The sequence below is a fragment of the Trachypithecus francoisi genome, unplaced genomic scaffold, assembly GCF_009764315.1.
Source record: "Trachypithecus francoisi isolate TF-2019V2 unplaced genomic scaffold, Tfra_2.0 Lachesis_group5, whole genome shotgun sequence".
NCBI lineage: Eukaryota > Metazoa > Chordata > Mammalia > Primates > Cercopithecidae > Trachypithecus > Trachypithecus francoisi.
The window spans coordinates 110,263,261-110,283,809 of record NW_022681470.1 but is presented as its reverse complement, the minus strand read 5'-3'; the positions used below and the strand labels follow the sequence as shown (position 1 = coordinate 110,283,809).

Below are 20,549 nucleotides of genomic sequence, written 5' to 3'. Positions count from 1 at the left end.
GTCTGGGATAGGGCTAGGGTGCTATATTTTACTCCTGTGGGTGATCCCCAGATGATTCTGATGAGATACTTTTTCAGTTTATTTATCTCTGTATTTTCTTTTTTTTTTTTTTTTAGACAGAGTCTTGCTCTGTCGCCCAGGCTGGAGTGCAGTGGCCGGATCTCAGCTCACTGCAAGCTCCGCCTCCCGGGTTTACGCCATTCTCCTGCCTCAGCCTCCAGAGTAGCTGGGACTATAGGCGCCCGCCACCTCACCCGGCTAGTTTTTTGTATTTTTAGTAGAGACGGGGTTTCACCGTGTTAGCCAGGATGGTCTCGATCTCCTGACCTCGTGATCCGCCCGTCTCGGCCTCCCAAAGTGCTGAGATTACAGGCTTGAGCCACCGCGCCCGGCCTATCTCTGTATTTTCATTTTATTATTTTTAAAAAATGCTTTGTGTTGTATTTTTAAAGCCATAGGAATAAAGAAGCACATTTTATATTTAATAATGAAAATTAATGATATGTCTTAGCTTTCCATGGTTATGTTTTGTTTTACCTTTTCAATTAGTTAAATGTGCATAGATTACTTAAGTCAAACTCAAGTAATACCAAGTTCATTGTAGAAAAAAAATAAAGTACCAATTAGAGATTATTTCTCAGCCTTTTTAGTTTTCTAATTGTCACCCTCATGAAATTTTAATGCCACAGATACAACTGTATATTTGTTTATGTATTGTATGTGTGTCTGTGTTTTGTGCACTAAAAGAATAAGAATTTTTTTTTTTTTGCCCCTCAAGAGCCAATTTTTACCCCATTGGTGGTGATACTGCCCCTGTTGAGAATGCATGCAAGAAGCCAAAACAAAAAATCACGTTTAATTTTACCTTACAACTTGTTAATATTTTGGCATACATCTTTCTCAGTGATGTTCAATGTATATATGCCTTTTCTTTGATGAAAGTGAAATCAGATACATAATATTTCATGCACCCTTTTTTCTTAATATTTTGTGAATTTTCATGATAAATGAATATCTTTTAACAGTATCATCTCTAATGGATAAATACTATAGATGTATAATAGTATGTGAATTTGCCATCATATTTTAAAATGATTTTTCTATAGTTTTCAATTTTTTATTGTAAAAGTTCTTCTATGAATATCATTATAGTTGAATTTTTCCATGCGTCCTTAATTATTTCTACAGGATAAATTCCAAAAAGTAGAATTACTTCATTCTGTACATTTTAATATTTTTTGGTGTGTATGACTTAGAAAGTGAAAGTCCTTTTCCCCAAGGACAGCCACCATTAAAACGAATCTTTGTCTAGCCTTTTCCTGTATATATCCTAACATAAATAGCTATATATATTATTTATATAAAAACTACATATAAATAATTTTATATAGCTATATCTGTCTTTTAAAAAAGAAAAATAGATTGTTCCTTAACTACAGCAAGTTGCTTTTTTGCCTAACGCATTTTGCCTGAGAGATTTTGGTCATCTCATATCACTATGTATAATTCTACCTCATTCTTATAAGCTGTATGATACATAATAATTTGTCCATTCTTCTATGGGAGGTTCTTTTCTTTCCCATTTTCTTTTGCTTTTGTGTATGTCTTTGTTTTTAGCATAAATTCCCATTTGTAATGGAATTCTGGGTCATTTAAGAATTGAAAGTATATGTGCAGGTCTTTTTTTGTGTGTTTATTTTTCTTTCTTTCTTTTCTTTCTTTTTTCTGTTTTTGTTTTTGAGACATGACCTTATTCCTACCCCTAGGCTGTGATGCTGTGGCAGGATCGTGGCTCGTTGTACTCAGGTGATTCCCCCACCTCAGCCTCCTGAGTAGCTGGGACTACAGATGCATGCCAACATGTCTGGCTTTTTGTATTTTTTGTAGAGACAGTGTTTTGCTACGTTGCCCAGAATGTTCTTGAACTCTTGGGCTCAAGCCATTCACCCACCTTTGCCCCACAAAGTTCTGGGATTATAGGCATGAGCCACCGTACCCTGTGTTTTCTATTTTTTTCTTTCCTTTATTTGCCTACTCTGGTATTGGACCAGATTTTAATTACTTTTATATCAAGAAATATAACATGTTCTAATAAGTAGGCAGATAAGTCACAGTTGAATTTCGGCTAAGTGTTTTGGTTTTTATCTTTTTTTTTTTTTTAAGACAAGTATATGTATTTTAAATAGTCTAGAATAATACAGATTTTTGAGGACTTTTAGGGCCTGGCAGTAATTCAGAACTCTAAAAGCACATCAGAGTTGCATAGTGAACAAACAAGCTATTGAACTGTGAGCTTTCTGGGAATACTTGGAACCATAACATTTCTGTCAAATATGCCTTTTAATCTTTGGTTTATTGATTGAAGTATTTTGGACTTACACTTTTTCTGCTATCAAGCTTTTATTCTTTTTAAAGGAGATATACTCTCTATCTTTTTTACATTTCTGGTAATGTATTTAGGTACATCATACTGTGTTGTTTCTGCTTATTTCTGTAGTTCTCTACTTATGTGTTACCTTCTGAGTTATACATACATTTTCCTGAGGTTTAGTCTAATATAGCTCAGAATATCAGAATAGATGTTATAGTAGGTAACACTTTTATGAATTAGAGTCTGAATTTTTAAGAATCTAGTGTTTTGCTGGATTTATGTAGGTTTCTTTATGAGAAAACAGTAAACATTGCATAAGAATTACACTTTGCTTTTTAAAGTAGAAATATGTTTCCTTTCTAAAACTAATTTTTTTCTGAGACTTTTTTTTCTTTAAATGTAGCCACTCACAGCATTGTTAAAAATTTTAAATGTTGATTCTGATACTATTAGTAACTAATGTGAGCCTTTTTTTTTTTTGTTAGGACATACTGTCAGGTGAGATTATCAAATGGTTTTAGTGTTCTGGAAGAGTTAGTTTACCTTTGTAATGAAAAATCTCTCCTGAGAGTACTACACTCACCACTAGGATGAAAACTAATCAAATAAATATAATAAATGGTAGTCAGTACCCAGGCATTTCAGACAGCACTGTTTTCTGACACTAGCCTTGCTTGGAGTTGAGTTGTCACCACAGCTAGGTTAAGCTTATTGCAGAGGTTTACCTTGCGTTGGATTGTGGGTCTGCATCTGTCAAAGTGAAAAGCCAACTTCTTCCCTTCATGGTAGTGGTATGCTTTTTGCATGGTGTGTTTATGAAAATTAAATCACAACAATGATTTTGTGTGTCGAGGTTTACCATTTAGGTTAGAGATTGTATTCTTTGGTGCAAAATTTAACCTAAATGCTTTGTGTATGTACATGAAACTGAGTCCTTTATCTCAGAATCACAGCTGCAAACAAATGACAACCCATGCTTGAGCATTAACTCATTATCACTTAGACCTTTGGCCAAGCCTGTGATTGCTTAGATAAAGCCTTACCTACCACCATTGCCTACTTCTTTGTTTTTTGAAGACTGAAACCATAGAAAAACTTCAAATTCATTTAACTGAATAGTCCATGTAAGGGATGTTTAATTTATTTTTAGGACGATATTTGATTTTAACTAAATATTATGTGAGATTATAAGCGATTACAAAAACTAGAATGTCTGATATTTTGTGTTTTATAAAACTTAAAATGTTTTCATTTTATTATTTCTCATTATTTAAAACGTTTTTTCCTCAATATTGTGATAAATTAGTATCAGTAAGACTGTAATTAATAATAGCCATCTGATAGCAAGGATTCTTTAATAGATTTGTTAGAGTATACATCTTCACAGTACATAAAAGTGGAGAGATTTTTATGTTTTGTGTAGTGACTAAAAGCAAGCGGTTTTTCAGAAAAGTATCAAGTAATTTTTACTAGCCCTTTTTTATAATTATTTTCCTATTCAAAGTAATAATAAAGTAATCCTTGAGCATCCTTTAAGTCACATGGTTTTTTAATAATTCACTATTTTTGACCAGGCATGGTGGCTCACGCCTGTAATCCCAGCACTTTGGGAGGCCAAGGTGGGAGGATAGGTTGAGCCCATGAGTTTGAGACCACCCTGAGCAACATAGTGAGACCCTGTCTCTACAAAAATTAAAACAAAAAATTAGCAGGGTGTGGTGGCACGTACCTGTAATCCCAGATACTCAGAAGGCTGAGTTGGGAGGATTGCTTGAGCATGAGAGGTTGAGGCTGCAGTGAGCCATGATTGCGCCACTACACTCCAACCTCGGTGACAGTGAGACCCTGTCTCAGAAAAAACAAAAAAAGCCACTATTTTTGTTAAGTAATATATTTTAAAAGGAATACAGGTAATGCCCTGAAAAGTACAGATCAAGAAGGCAAATGAGACAAAAATAATGGTTTTCAGTTTGCTGTGTATCCTTACAGAAGTTTCCTGTAAAAACATGCATATGTACATATATGCGTATATAGAAATAATTAGTTTTCTTTTTATAATTCCTTTTGTTTTTAAGTCTTCAGGTGTAGCAATGAGACATGAAGACTAGTTCTATATTAGCATGCTAGTAAATAAAAATTCCACTCTTCAGAGGTAAGTTTTGTCAAGTTTCTCTCATCTTCCTGCTTGCTCCTCCCTTCACTCTTATTCTATTCTTACAACTCCTCTCCTTGAGAGGAGAGAAGTGTATAGTGTGGTGGGTTGCAATGCTGGCTTGGCTATACATTAGATTTAACTGAGAGCTTTGAGAAATACCACATTCTGGATCCACCTTCCTGATTCTTAATTAATTGGTCATAATGATGCAGGGGATGTGGGAGGAGAACATTCTTTATCTTAGCCTGCATATAGAAGCTTGCCTCAGCTTTGGAGTTCAAATATGGTCTGTGGGAAAGCAATGGTTGAATCCAAGTGGCTGTCTTCCTCAGTTTCTCTGCCTTCTAGAAGGAAGGTGTGTGTGTGTGTGTGCGCGCGCACACGTGCATGCACATAGGTCTTAGTAAATCTTTAAATTCTCTAAGAAATGTACCACTACAGATTTCTAATTTATTCTAGTATTGGTTTATCCATAGTGTTTGTATACTTTAATTCTAAAGAAAAACAATATTTGCACAGTACAGGTTAGATAGACAAGAAGATGACTGGTAAGGCAATATAGTATTGTAGTTAACCACACTGATGCTAGAGCCACAGTGCCTGAGTTATAATCCTGGCTCCATAATTTATGTATGTTGAACTTGGACAAGTTAGTTTTAGCCTTTTTGCCTCATCTATAAAATGGGGACAGTAGACTGGGAGTGGTGGCTCATGCCTGTAATCCCAGCACTTTGGGAGGCCAAGGTGGGTGGATCACCTGAGGTTAGGAGTTCGAGACCAGGCTAACCAACATGAGGAAACCCCGTCTCTACTAAAAATACAAAAATGAGCCAGGTGTGGTGGCACATGCCTGTAATTCCAGCTACTTGGGAGGTTGAGGCAGGAGAATCACTTGAACCCGGGAGGTGGAGGTTGCGGTGAGCCGAGATTAAGCCATTGCACTCCAGCCTGGGCAGTAAGAGCGAAACTCCGTCTCAAACAAACAAACAAAAAGGGACAATAATCCCCACCCCATGGAAATATGAGGATTAAAAATACTAGATGTAAAGTGCTCAAAACAGTATTTTATGCATGGTAAATGTACAATAAATAACAGTTAATTCGTTTATTCCTTTTCTTGTATTCTATTTTCTAACATTTCTTACACTTTTCTTGCTCATTCCTCCTGAAGTTAATGCTTCCTCTGATAAACTAGAGTAGGTGTTAACTTTTTTTTTTTTTTGAGACAAAGTCTCGCTCTGTCACCCAGGCTGGAGTGTGGTGGTGTGATCTTGGCTCACTCCCGGGTTCAAGCGATTCTCCTGCCTCAGCCTCCCGAGTAGCTGGGACTGCAGGCGTGTACCACCACACCTGGCTAATTTTTGTTATTATTGGTAGAGACAGAGTTTCACCACGTTGATCAGGCTGGCCTCAAACTCCTGGACTTGTGATTCGCCCTCCTCGGCCTCCCAAAGTGCTGGGATTATAGGCGTGAGCCACTGTGCCTGGCCAGCTAACTTTTTTTGTAACGGGCCAGATAGTAAGTACTTTAGGATTTTGGGGCCATATAGTCCCTGTTGCAAATATTCAACTCTGCTGTTATAGGGTAAAAGCAGCCATTTATATAAGCAAATGAGAGTGATTGTGTCTCCTTTATTTGTGGACACTGAAAGTGAATTTCATGTAATTTTCACGTTATAAAATATTTTTCTTCTGTTTTTTTTTTTTTTTTATAACAACATGCAACAATATAAAAACAGTCCTTGATTCACAAGCCACACAAAAAAAGACACTGGCCCAGATTTGGCCTGTGGCTCATAGTGTGCTGGTCCCTGAAGTAGGGTAAACGAAGCTGCACATTCTGATAACTATTTTAGGCATCTTCTCTTTCTTGGGCGTGCCTTCATTTTTTAATTTCTCTGTACTTTGGGAGAATCTAGAAGGTAATTTTTTGGCATCAAGTTTAAAACTTTAAAATTCTACACACAGCTTTGAGCTTAAGCTGTTTATTAGCACTATTTGAAACAGTGAAACTTTGTGAACTCTCTCCTCAAACAATGACATATATAACTGTATTTAGGGTTCTTTGGTTGCAAGCAAAAGAACCATCATGGTTCATTGGAGATTTTATTCTTTGGTGCAAAATTTAACTTAAATGCCTTGTGGGTGTACATAAAACTGAGTCCTTTATTTCAGAGTCACAGCAGCAAGCAAATGACAACCTGTGTGTATCGTCAGCAGTAACATGTAGGTATTCTCTCAGTCAGAGAACTGGGCAGATACCTACAGAACCTGTAAGATGATGCACCCATTTACACACCATATACACACACACGCATACATTATGTAAATCAAGAGATTTATTTCAAGGAGTTGGCTTATGTGATTGTGGGGACTAGGAAGTCCAAAATCTGTATGGCAGACCAACACATTGCAGATTGTCTAGGTGAAGCTGATAATGCAGTCTTGCAGTAGAATTTCTTCTTCAGCGAAACCTGAGTTTTGCTCTTAAGGCTTTTCAACTGATTGGATGAGGCCTACTCACATTATTAAGGATAATCTCCTTAAAGTCAGCTGATTGTGGATGTTAACCACATTTAGATAATACCTTCATGGCAACACTTCCATCCATTTGAATAACTGGGTACTATAGTCTAGCCAAGTTGACATGTCCAACTAGCTGTTACACGTTCAATATGTGTTTGTCCAATAAAAGGATGAACAAATGGCTAAAATGGTTAATTTAAGCAGAAAAATGTTTATTTGGAGGATGTTGAATAACAGAATTTAAGTAAAAAGTGAGCACTTAGGCCTCAAGAAGTCCTGAAAAGAACCAGAGCAGTTTGCAGGGGTAGGGACCTAGGTAGTAGTAAGGAACAATGTCTTCAGTGTGCCACAGTCATAAAGAATCAGCTCTAGCCATTTTCCTTCCTCACATCACTCTAAGATTCAGCTTCCTGGGAAACTCAGCCTGATTGGTGTAGGCTGAGTTTAGGTCACATGTCTCCCTTGCCCAGTGAAAGGTGGGGACACCTTGATTGACATTCTCACCGCAACTGCATTCAGGAAGATAAGGATTGTTTCCCAATAAAGTGTCACAATGCTGTTAGCAAAAGAAGGAGGAATACTAGACATGCACAAATAGCAGATGTCCACTTCACCAACTCTTGATATCTCACATAGATGGTCAGCTGATAAAACTAACATGGATGAGAGCCAGATTATGTAGAGCATTACAAGGCCTGATAATAAGCTTGGGCCTTGTCCTCTAGAATAATGGAACTTTTTTTTTTTTGAGAGGGGGGTCATAGATCTCTTTGAAATTTTGAAATTTTGGGGCCACATATTGTGCCCTCTTCTCTCCTAGAAGATTATACCTATGCTTTAAAAAAGATTTGTTTTTGTTTTGTATAACATTTCAAGAGTTTGTTTTACCTCTTGAAGTACATCCATAGTTGGTAGAAAGAGGAGCTAGTATCTTAATCTGAAAAACAATAAAAATATTATATCTCTCTCAGCTTCTGATATTTGCACTGCTAATTCTCCTTAATCTCTTTGATTTCTCTTGGAGGAATTTGGTTAAAAGATGATGAGGGTCTTATTAACACAGTGTGGAAATAGGGATAAAAAAGAATTTACAATTGAAAGAATTATTTAGGAAACAAAATGCAGAACTAGCTCGACTGTTGATTATATATGGGGAGTAGAGTCAAGTATGGCTTATAGGGTTTTAGCTTGTAGGAATTACAGGGGAAATATATAGGGCAGGTAGAAAGGTTGACCTTAATCGTGAGAAGGGATAGCCTCATCCTATGGGACTTTAGGAAAAAAGATGATAGTAACTGGACTTAAGTTTATCAAGATGGGAGGGAATGAGAGAGGAAGTGGAGTAGAGATGGTAAAAGGATTGATGTGCAGTACTGAGGGTCGAGGTGAGATTTCACACCAGGAATTTGAAGTAGTGACATCAGTTATATAATAATATTTTCTCCAGCAATGAAGAGAAAGTTTAAGATTCACTAACAGTTGATGTGTACTGGCTGATTTGGGGGTGAAACAACAGGAATACATGGAATAGAGGAATCTGAGCAAAGACTAACTCAAAGATGGTGGTGTATAACTTACAGAGCTCCTATTCTGTGTTGGGCGCATAAATAAGCTTTGTAGATACCATTTCATTTACTCAGATAATCCTGCGAGCCCGGCACTGGTATTCCTGTGATGAAACTGAGGCACAGAGAGGTTAAGACACTTGCCTAGGATTACAGAGCTACTAAGTGGCAGAACTGGGCTTTAAACCCAGGAAGCTAGGTTCCAAAGTCTATGTTCTTAACTGCTAAGCTACACTTGATCACTCTTGGAGTCATGGGTTAGGAGAAAAGGAAGGGAAACAATGAGCTGGGAGAAGATGAAGGGCTCAGGACTCAAAGTTGATGCTTCAGTGAGGTGGAAAACCTGTGCTGTGGGATTTTCCTCAGATTATACACACATGCACACTTGTTTATATCAGGTTAGGTGCTGAAAAAAAAAAGTGATTAATTTAGATATTTACCGGGAATTCTTTCAGGAGCATTTTTCATGAGTCATATTTGCACTGCACAATTCTTTTTGCTTCATTTTTATGTAGTAGAAGGCAGTAAGGAATTCTTGTACAAGTAAACATCTTTTCCTTTTGTACCGCTCACCACTGCGAATTTGATAGAACCCTTAGTAAATGACCAGGTTGTTTTCTACACATTTTTTTCTCTCCCACAACATAACATGGGTTTGGCAAGCTTTAAAAAATGTTAGTGTGTTTGCATCCACTAGTATACCTCTGCCCATTTAATAGGATATCCCTGCCAGTTAGAGCTAGTGATGTTTTGTTCTAATTTGGAGAGAGAACGTGTGTCTGTCTTTAAATTCTCTGTCAGTTTTCCTTTTTGTAAAAAAACACTTGATGCCCAAATTATAAATAAATTTGAGCAAATGCAGACTAAGGGAATAAAAAATCAATGCATCCATTGGAGTAGAACACCTTCTCTTTTTCTTCTCCTTTTTTTTTTTTAGACGGAGTCTCGCTCTGTCCCCCAGACTGGAGTGCAGTGGCGGGATCTCGGCTCACTGCAAGCTCCCCTACCCTGCAAGCTTCCGTACACTGTAAGCTCCACCTCCTGGGTTCACACATTTCTCCTGCCTCAGCCTCCTGAGTAGCTGCCACCACACCCGGCTAATTTTTGTATTTTTAGTAGAGACGGGATTTTACCGTGTTAGCCAGGGTGGTCTCCATCTCCTGACCTTGTGATCCACCCGCCTCGGCCTCCCGAAGTGTTGGGATTACAGGCGTGAGCCACAGCGCACGACCGAGTGGAACACCTTCTCAACATAGAATTGGTTGATTAATTTTTTCCTAATGCGTGGCTTTTTCCAGTATTTTGTTACCCAAGATAACATTAGTCGAACTAGCACTTTGAGAAAAGGAGTTAAAATTTTTTTTCTTGTTAAATTTGGGTAACTGGTCATATTTTCCTTTGTCTCTCACTGTCTCATACCCTTAGATCAGGGGTCTCCAACCCCTGGGCCACAGACTAGTGAGTAATGGTCTATGGCCTGTTAGGAACCAGGCTGCACAGCGGGAGGTAAGCAGCGTTGAGTATTGCTGCCCGAGCCCCGCCTCTTGTCAGATCACTAGTGGCATTAGATTCTCATGGGAGTGCGAACCCTATTGTGAATTGCACATGCACATAATCTAGGTTGCATGCTTCTTATGAGAATCTAATACCTGATGATCTGTTGCTGTCTCCCATCACCCCCAGATGGGACTGTCTAGTTGCAGGAAAAAAAGCTCAGGGTTCCCACTGATTCTACATTATGGTGAGCTGTATAATTATTTCATTTTGTGTTACAATGTAATAGTAATACAAATAAAGTGCACAATAAATATAATGCGTTTGGATCATCCTGACTCCATCTCCCACACCTGGTCCAGTCTGTGGAAAAATTGCCTTCCATGAAACTGGTTCCTGGTGCCAAAAAGGTTGGGGATCACTGCCTTAAATTATGTAGATAAACATGATAGATATTTGTGGTTATATCAGGGACTCTTACAACATTTTTTCTGTATTAATCTAGATATTTAGATGAAGCTCAATATGCCTTACAGATTGATATGGCTAATGTTTCAATTGTTTGCTTCTTGCCGCTGTGAAGTTTGTTAGAATTACGGCTCTAGATCTTTTTTTTTTTTCCTTCTTTTAAAATAAGAGATGAGGTCTCCTCTGTTGCCCAGACTGATCTCAAACTCCTAACCCCTTCCCACCTTAGCCTCTCAAAGTGTTAGGAGTACTGACATGAGCCAATGTGCCTGGCCAGGGATCTAGATCTAGTACATGTTAAGATCATAGCTTTTAGAACATTTAGTCATAGGTATTTAATTGTAGTTTCTTCCTTTGAACCCCGAACTTCAAGGCGTTTAGTAATACTTTTAAGGTCTGTGTTCAGGTGGTTTTTGGTTTGACTGTAAATACCTTTTCCTGTTTAACATTTTTTAGTTCAAATCTAGGTCACAACCTGTCTGTACTCTTGTAGAAAATTTTATTTTTTAAATTTTATTTATTTATTTACTTTTCAGACAAAGTCTTGTTCTGTCACCCAGGCTGGAGTGCAGTGGCACAATCTTGGTTCACTGGATCCTCTGTCTCCCAGGTTCAAACAATTCTTGTGTGTGTGTGTATGTGCATGTGTATATTTTTTGACATCCAGTGACCTTTGAACTTTTTATTGGCCTCCTGCTCCCCAAAGGGTTACCCTGCTTCTGCTGGCTTAATGTCTCTAGAACTTTGGTGTCATTGGTCTCAGATACCACTTTGCCATCTACTCTCTGGTGGGTGGTGGTCTTTTGGATGGTTTGCATGGAGTTGCTGCTGTCCAGGGCATCACCAAGATTGAGGTCCTTGCCATCTTCCAGCAGGTGGTGGTAGGTGGCGGTCTCAGCCTCTGGTTTGACCTTGATATTTCAGCAGGGCCTTGTACTCCTGGGCCTGGCGTTGCCCCTCTGCCCGGGTCTGTGCCAGCTCTGACTCCAGTTGCAGCAGGATCCCATTGAGCTGCTCCATCTGCAGGGAATAGAGGTCCTTCACCTCCCTCAGGCTGTTCTACAAGCTGGCCTTCAGATTTCTCGAGTCCAGATTGATCTTTAAGGACTGAGCTGTATGTCTCAGCTCTGTGAATGTCATCTTAGCAACTCCAACCTCAGCAGACTGCGTGGTGACCACTGTGGTGCCCTCCTCAGTCTGCTGAGACCAGTACTTGTCTAGCTCCTGTCAGTTCTTCCGAGCCAGCTTATCGTATTGAGCCCGGATGTCTGCTGTGATCTTGATGTCCTGAGATTTGGGGGCATCTGCCTCCATAGTCAACCCAGAGCTGGCAGTTTGGGCTTGTAGGCCTTTTACTTCCACTTTGTGGTTCTTCTTCATGAAGAACAGCTCCTCGTTGAGAGCCTTGATCTCCAGCTCCAGCTGCAGCCAAGTGACATTGGTGTCATCAGTGACCTTGTGGAGTCCATGGATGTCACTCTTCACAGACTGGCACATGGCCAGCTCTGTCTCATACTTGACTCTAAAGTCATCAGTAGCAAGACAGGTATTGTCAGTCTGCAGAACGATGCGGGCATTGTCCATAGTATTTTTGTTTTTTCTTTTTTTTTTGAGATGGAGTCTTGCTGTCCCCAGGCTGGTCTGCAGTGGCGCGATCTCGGCTCACTGCAAACTCTGCCTCCCGGGTTCATGCCATTCTCCTGCCTCAGCCTCCCGAGTAGCTGGGACTACAGGTGCCTGCCACCACACCTGGCTAATTTTTTCTATTTTCAGTAGAGATGGGATTTCACCGTGTTAGCCAGGATGGTCTCGATCTCCTGACCTCGTGATCTACCTGCCTCGGCCTCCCAGAGTATTTAAGAAGATCTGAGCCCTCAGGTCCCTGATGGTCTTGAAGTAATGGCCCCAGTGTCTGAGCTGGGGTCCCTTCTTCTCCAGGTGCTCCTGAATTTTGCTCTCCAGCTTCCAGTTCTCGATTTCCAGGCTCCTCACTCTGTCCAGGTAGGACGCCAGGCTATCATCCAGACATGTCATTTTCTCCTCATTCTGGATGCCTCCCATTCCTGCCAGACCCCTGACCATCCCCGCAGCCAGACCCCAAGCTGCCCCAGAAGTTGGTGGAGCAGGACACGGAGATCTGGGAACCAGAGCCCCCAGTGCCTGGATAGACACTGGCTGGGTGGCATGGCTGGGTGCCTTGACAGTGCTCAGGGACCAGTAGTTGATGGATAAAGTGAAGCGAGTGGTGAAGCTCATGCTGTCTAGGGAGGAGAGTGAGAGGATAGGACTCAGGCTTTGCTGACGACCAGAATATTAGATATCATTGCTTAATATCCCTGTCTTCTTTTGCTGTTGATAATCAAAACTTTATTACTGATTCCGACTTGATTTTTGAAGTTTGGTTCCCATAGAATTTTTAGTAGACAGATTAGTATTTAAAGGAATATTTAATACATTATTTCTTTTAGCTAGAATAAGCTAAAGGTGCAAAAGAATGAATGTTGTCTTAGGTTTCTAAGACCTGGAAAACCGGTCTGAATGCTTTTATGCACTAGGTTAACCTTTATGCCATTCAGAATGTGAGACCAGTTTGGGCTGATTTTCATTCCTCTGTTAGGCTTAAAAAAAAATCAACACACTGTTCATTGATGTCATTACGACTATTAGGAAGAATGTTTGTTATAACTGTGAAGAGCGAGAGAACTCTTGTTTATACTTATTTTAATAGTGAAAACTTGGTTTTGGTTTAGAGTTCTTCTAACAATATATATGAGTAATATTTGTAGAGCGGTAGAGTGCTTTTTGTTTTAAATATGCTTTTACCAAGTTTGTCTCATTTGATCTTCACAATTCTGTGAAAAAGGTAGGACAGATAGTGTCACTCCTACTTTTAAAGATAAGAAGTTTGGGCTTCAAAGAATTCAGTGACTTGCCCTGAGATAAATAGCTAGTTACATCTGCTATCTTTCACATTAGTTTTCATTCTCCTATATCAAAGAGTTTCTATGCAGAAAGACTTCTATATGATTTACTTATAATTTCTAAAATGTAAAATTCAAATTGTTGAAATTTCTGACTTTTCTACATTTACCAGAAAAGTATACCATTTTAAAAAATAGACAATTAAAAAAATATGGAATGCTTCATGAATTTGTGTGTCATTCTTATGCAGGGGCCGTGTTAATCTTCCCTATATCGTTCCAATTTCGGTATATGTGCTGCCAAAGCAAGCACGACTTAATTTTTTTTAGAGCAGTTTTAGGTTTACAATAAAATTGAGCAGATTTCTCATCTATCTTCTGCCCGCACACATGCGTAGTCTCCTTAGTTATCAACAAATCCCCTACCAAATCGGTACATATGTTACAGCTGATGAATGTATATTGACGTGTACTTAATCATGCAGAGTCCATAGTTTACCTTAGAGTTCACTTTTGGTGTTGTATATTCTCTGGGTTTAGACAAATGTAAAATGATGTGTGTCCACCTTATAGTTCCATACAGATAAAAGTTTTGCTGCCCTAAAAGTCTTCTGTGTTCCTGTCTTTTTTGTTTGCTTGTTTTGGCTGTATATAAAGAGGAACAGATAGCAAGTTCTTCCACATGGTATTACTGTAATTTTAATCTTATTTGTAGTTGTGGGATTTAGAAATACTTAATTCAGAAGTATGTCTAAGTTAATAGATTATAATTTTGACTCTAAGAGCATTATGAAAGAGTCTTTCTCTGGTTCTTTTTGTTTTTGTTTGTTTGTTTGAGACAGAGTTTTTGCTCTTATTGCCAAGGTTGGAATGCAATGGCATGATCTCGGCTCACTGCAACCTCTGCCTCCCGGGTTCAAGCGATTTTCCTGCCTCAGCCTCCCCAGTAGCTGGGATTACAGGCATGCACCACCATGCCCGGCTAATTTTGCATTTTTAGTAGAGACAGGATTGCACCATGTTGGCCAGGCTGGTCTTGAACTCTGACCTTAGGTGATCTGCCCGCCTTGGCCTCCCAAAGTGCTGGGATTACAGGCGTGAGCCACCGCGCCTAGCATTTTCTGTGGTTCTTAACAAAATTCTTTCAAGTTGCCCAGTTTCAAAAAAGAAAAATTACTTTGTACTTTTAATAATCACTTAAAAACTAGTACCTTTATATTACATAATGCTTGTGGGGAGATACTAATATGTATATATTTTTTTAAGACAGAGTCTTGCTCTGTTGCCCAGACGGTAGTTCAGTGGCGCGATCTTGGCTCGCTGCCACCTCTGTCTCCCAGGTTCAAGCAATTCTGGTACCTTAGCCTCCTGAGTAGCTGGGATTACAGGCATGTGCCACCATGCCCAGCTGATTTTTTCTATCTTTAGTAGAGATAAGGTTTTGCCATGTTGGCCAGGCTGGTCTTGAACTCCTGACCTCAAGTGATCTGCCTGCCTCAGCCTCCCAAAGTGCTAGGATTATAGGCATGCACCACCAGGCCCAGCTAAGTTTTTGTATTTTTAGTAGAGACAGGGTTTCACCATGTTGGCCAGGATGGTCTCGATCTCTTGACATTGTGATCCACCTACCTTGGCCTCCCAAAGTGCTGGGATTATAGGCGTGAGCGACCATGCCTGGCCTCAAGTATATATATTTTTTAATTGACTTTTTTTTTGTGCAAAAAGTTTAGTTCAAGTATTTTTATTTTTATTTTTTGAGATGGAATCTCGCTCTGTCACCCAGGCTGAAGTGTAGTGCCGCGATCTTGGCTCACTGCAACCTCTGCCTCCCAGGTTCAAATGATTCTCCTGCCTAGCCTGCCGAGTAGCTGGAACTACAGGTGTGTGCCACCATGCCCGGCTAATATTTGTATTTTTAGTAGAGACCAGGTTTCACCATATTGGCCAGCCTGGTCTCGAACTCCTGGTCTTGGGTGATCTACCTGCCTCAGCCTCCCAAAGTGCTGGGATTACAGGCATGACCTAGTTCAAGTATTTTTAGAACCTCTGTTCTTGTATTCGTAGACCCTGTGCAAATCTGTATGTGGAAATACAAAATAATCCTTACCTTACTTTCAGCAAAGTTGACGGTGATAGCAAAGGCAAGGCTAATTATGAAACAGTTAGAGGAGAGGTCACCAAACTTTGGTCCAAGACCTGTTTTGTATGGCCCTCAAGCTAAGAATGGCTTTTACTTTTTAAAGAGTTCTTTTAAAAAAATAAGAAAGAATAATATGTGACATAGGCCGTATGTGGCTTACAAAGCATAAAACATTTACTATCTAGCTCTTCAGAGATAAAGTTTGCTGACTGTGAATTAGAAGACTATATATCATATAAAATAAAATGTAAACAGAGACCTTAGGAAAATATAAATCAAAACCATAATGCGATATTATTTCATACACACTAGGATGGCTGTAATTTAGGGGAAAAAAGGACAATAACAAGTGTTGGCCAGGATGTAGAGAGATTGGAACTTTCATACATTGCTGATGAGAATGTAAAATGGTACAGCCACTGTGGAAAACAGTTTGGCAGTTCCTGAGAAAGTTAAACATATGCTAAAGAGATGCAATGAAAAATAAAAAAATTAATATAAATAAAAGAAAAACAGAGAGTTATCTTACGACCCAGCAGTTTTGCTGCTAGATATATACCCAAGAGAATTGGAAACGTACGTGTACACTAGAATTCGTACAAGACTGTTCATTACAATAAACAAAAAGTGGAAAGAACCCAAATGTCCATCAACTGATAAATAAACAAAATGTCATATAGTCATACAATAGAATATCATTCAGCTATAAAAAGGAATGAAATACTGACACACGCTTCAATATCAATGAACCTTGGAAACATGCTAAGCACAAAAGCCAGACACAAAAGGCCACATGTTGTATGATTCCATCTGTGTGAAATGTATAGAAAAAGCAAATCTTTAGAGATAGTGGGTAGATTAGTGGTTGCCAGAAGCTGTAGGGAGGGCAAATGGGGAATAACTGTTCATGGATGTGTTTTTTTTTGGGTGGGGGGGTGATGGGAATTAGATAGTGATGGTGGTTATAATAGCCTTGTGAATATAGTTTTTAAAACCACTGAATTGTGTACTTTAAAATGGTGGGTCAGGTGTGGTGGCTCACGCCTGTAATCCCAGCACTTTGGGAGGTGAGGCAGGCAGATCACCTGTGGTCAGGAGTTCGCGATCAGCTTGACCAACATGGAGAAACCCCAGCTCTACTAAAAATACAAAAAATTAGCTGAGTGTGGTGGCGCATGCCTGTAATCCCAGCTACTCAGGAGGCTGAGGCAGGAGAATCGGTTGAACCTGGAAGGCGGAGGTTGCAGTGAGCTGTGATCGTACCATTGCACTCCAGCCTAGGCTACAAGAGCAAAACTCAGTCTCAAAAAAAAAAAAAAAAAAAGGTGGATTTTACAGTATGTGAATTATATCTCAACAAAAGAAAATGTAACCAGAGATTAAGTAGTATAAAAAAGATAATGAGAGGTCAGAGAGAGAAAAGAAGACTGTGGGCATGAATTAATGGACATGACTCTGAGGTTGGGGCTTGAAATGCACCTCAAAAGGCATAGAGGATTTGGATCGATAAAGGAAGTGGTTAAGGCATTACTTAGGAAGGGGTATAAACCAAGGTGTTATTTTGGCATAAGAGAAGTGGCAAGATATAAGTGGAAGAAAAGACAAGGCGAGTCTCTTGTTTTCGTGGAGCTTCTTAACTGGCATATTAACTGATCAGGCCTGCTAAGGATAATGCTTTGCACAATTATTTTCATGGTATAAATTGCATATCCTTCTAGTCTCAGGCAAGACGTTTTTATTCCAGCCAGAGAGCAAGAGCCTAAGTACTCTCCGCCATAGTATTCTTAACAGGTTCCTGTAAGGATTTAGTTCATTGCATATGCTTTGTGGAATTCGCTGCCATCCTTTTTTTTTTTTTTTTTAAACCTATTTTAAGTCATACAAAGTATCAGGTTTTGTTGTTGCTTAAAACAAACCCCCCTCTTAATACTGTCCCTTATTCTTGCCATTTCACACTTTCTTGTTCTTTCATGTGTACGGTTTCATTTAATCCTTCCCTCACACCTGAGGTAGGTGGTATCATTACCATTTGAAAGATGAAAGAGGCCATATAATAGAGTGCTTAGGAGCCAGAATGGGAGCACTGGAGGCAGAATGCCTAGATTCAAATCCTCGTTCTGCCATTTACTAATTGTTTTGTGAGTTTTGCGAGTTTTGCTCACAAAACAATTTTTTGTGAGTTATTGAACTTCTGTAGGTCATATGTTTTCTCTTGTCCAAAGTGGTGATTGTAATAATAATATAGAGTTGTTTTAAATAAGTTGACTAAAAGTAAAATTCTTAGAAACATGCTTACACATAGTAAGTCCTCAGTAAGTGTTTAACTGTTACTGTTGTTTATAGATCATGAGAATTGAGTAAGGTTAAGAAGTCCAGAGCCTTCCAGCTTGTAAGTGTTAGAGCCATTGATTAAATATAGGTGATCTGAATCTAAGTCCTACTTGCTAATTTATCTAGTTGCCTTTACCATATTTTGTTACATGTTTATTTACTTATTGGATGTAAAATTATTAGCCTTCTAAACTTTCATTTAAATATGGATCGGCTGAATGCAGTGGCTCACACCTATAATCCCAGGACTTTGGAGGCTGAGGTAGGAGGGAGTTGCTTGAGGTCAGGAGTTCGAGGCTGCACTAAGCTGTGATTGTGCCACTGCACTCCAGTGGTGACAGAGTGAGACCCTGTCTGAAAAAATAAATGCGGGCCAGACCACAGACCAAGTAGTTATAGCAAAAGAGAGTTTCTAAATTCCATGCAACAGAACTTCCATTCTTAAACCCAGTTTTTTGCTTTAATCCACTGGTGCCCAATCCTTAGCAGTTGTATACCAGACTTATGAGCTATGAGGGGAAAATGACAATGGAAAACATAGATTGAATGCAAAATAACTGAAAAAAAGAAAAAACAAAACAATGCAAAAAACAATAAAAAAAATTAACAGAAATTAACTTGAGTGTGATAAAATAAACAGCTAAAAAAGCAAACAACATCTGAGCGAAAAGATAATCAAAAAAGTGACTATTCTTATAGAACAGACTGCTTGATAGGAACTTTTTAAAAACTTGTTTTAAAACTTTTTTAAAAGATAAATGAAAAAAATAGGCATTCACAAAAGAGAAGAGCTCATGACTGATAAATATTTGAAAACGTTAGCCTCACTAATCAGAGAAGCTTAGAGTGATACAATTTTGATAATACAATTTACAAAATAACATTTACGTTGAAACTGTGCTGTTAGGGATATGGTGAAATGGGACCCACACATTCCTGATTGGAATGCCAGTTGATAAAACTACTAATCTCCATGAAGAACCTTAAAAATGTTCCTAGTCTTTGGTTAATTAATGTTCCATGTGAGAATATAAACCAAAGAAAAAAATGACAACTGGATAAAAGTGTATTATATAAAGATTCATTACAGCATTGTCTATAATAATAGAAAATACTTGGACATGCCCAGCAAGAAGGATAGTTAAATGACTGTACATTTATTGCAATATCTGTTAAAATAGTTTTGAAAAACTTCAGTGACCTTGGAGAGAGATGAAGTAATATCAGTAATATCGGCGGGGGTGGGGGTAGGGGGGTAATAAAAAACAAGATTCAAAATTGCAACACTTTAACCTCTAATGTCAAGCTGTAGACCTAGTCTTGAGAACAGTTCATTCTGGACAAATACTTACTGAGTTGCTCTTAAATGTTTGATTTACTGAGTACCTACTATAAAAATAAATACGGCAAAACCCCTTTTGAAACCACATTCTCCTTCCCCTTGTAGTAGTGACCTCCCGATTTTTCTATTCCTCCTTCAAGCAAACTCCTCAAAAAAATTGTCTATAATGCCATCTCCCAATTTCTTACCTCCCAGTCTTTCCTGAACCTAATTGTGCTTTTGTCCTGGGTTATTACACTGAAATTGGTTTATCAAGTCTCCAGTGACCTCCAGTGGTCAGGTTCTCACTCTCATCTTCCTTTACATGTCAGCATTTGACAGTTGATCACTTCCTCCTCTTTGAAATATTTTCTTCTCTTTATCCCAATAAACTATATACATGGTTCCCCCCTGCCCCCACCGCCTCACTAGTTGCTCTTTCTTGACCTGCTTTGATAGCTTCTCTGCCCTGATTTTTTTTTTTTTAGTCAATATGGAGAATTGTGTTGTATTTTTTTATATTGTGGTAAAATACACGTAACTTATACCATCGTAATTATTTTTAAGTATACAATTCAGTAAAATTAAGTACATTCACATTGTTGTGCAGACTTCGTCAACATCCGTTTCCAGAACTCTTCATTTTATGTAACTGAAACTTGATTCCATTAAACAGTAATTCCCCATCCCCCTTCTCGGCCCCCAACAACCACCATTCTACTTTCTGCCTCTGAATTTTTTACTACAATAGGTACTTCATATAGATTAGGGATACCTACCTATATGTCAAAATTGCAAACTTCTGTGCATCAAAGAACACATCAAGGTTGAGCATCCCTAATCCTAAAATCCAAAATCCATAACTTTTGAGTGCTGATATGACACCAGAAGTGGAACATTCGATATCTTTCCCCATGTGTGTTGCAGTCAAAATAGTAGTCAAAACTTTGTTTCATGCACACAATTGTTCAACATACTATATTAAATTACTTTCAAGCTATGTGTATGAAGTGTTTATGAAATATAGAAGAATTTTGTGTTTAGACTTGGGTCCCATTCCCATTAGAGCTCATTGTGTATATACAGATATTCTAAAATCTGAAAATATTTGAAATCTGAAGCCCTTCTGTTCCCAGAGGGATACTCAACCTGTAGTCCAATTTATCTGTTTTTTTCTGTGGTTACCTGTGCTTTTTTGGTGTTTATCCAAGCAGTCATTGCCAAATCCATTGTCATGTATCTTTCCTCCTATGTTTT

General features: G+C 38.7%; 1 protein-coding gene, 1 non-coding gene and 1 pseudogene across 5 annotated transcripts in view; 1 reads left to right on the top strand and 2 right to left on the bottom strand.

Annotated features, from left to right (window-relative positions):
* RAP1A (RAP1A, member of RAS oncogene family) overlaps nucleotides 1-20,549 on the top strand; it is a 103,763-nt gene that overhangs the window by 9,303 nt on the left and 73,911 nt on the right. The window lies entirely within an intron of this gene.
* On the bottom strand, nucleotides 7,312-20,127 carry LOC117076040 (annotated as a pseudogene).
* On the bottom strand, nucleotides 13,707-13,813 carry LOC117076954. The gene has a single exon (XR_004434563.1). It is a non-coding gene; the product is annotated as a U6 spliceosomal RNA (small nuclear RNA).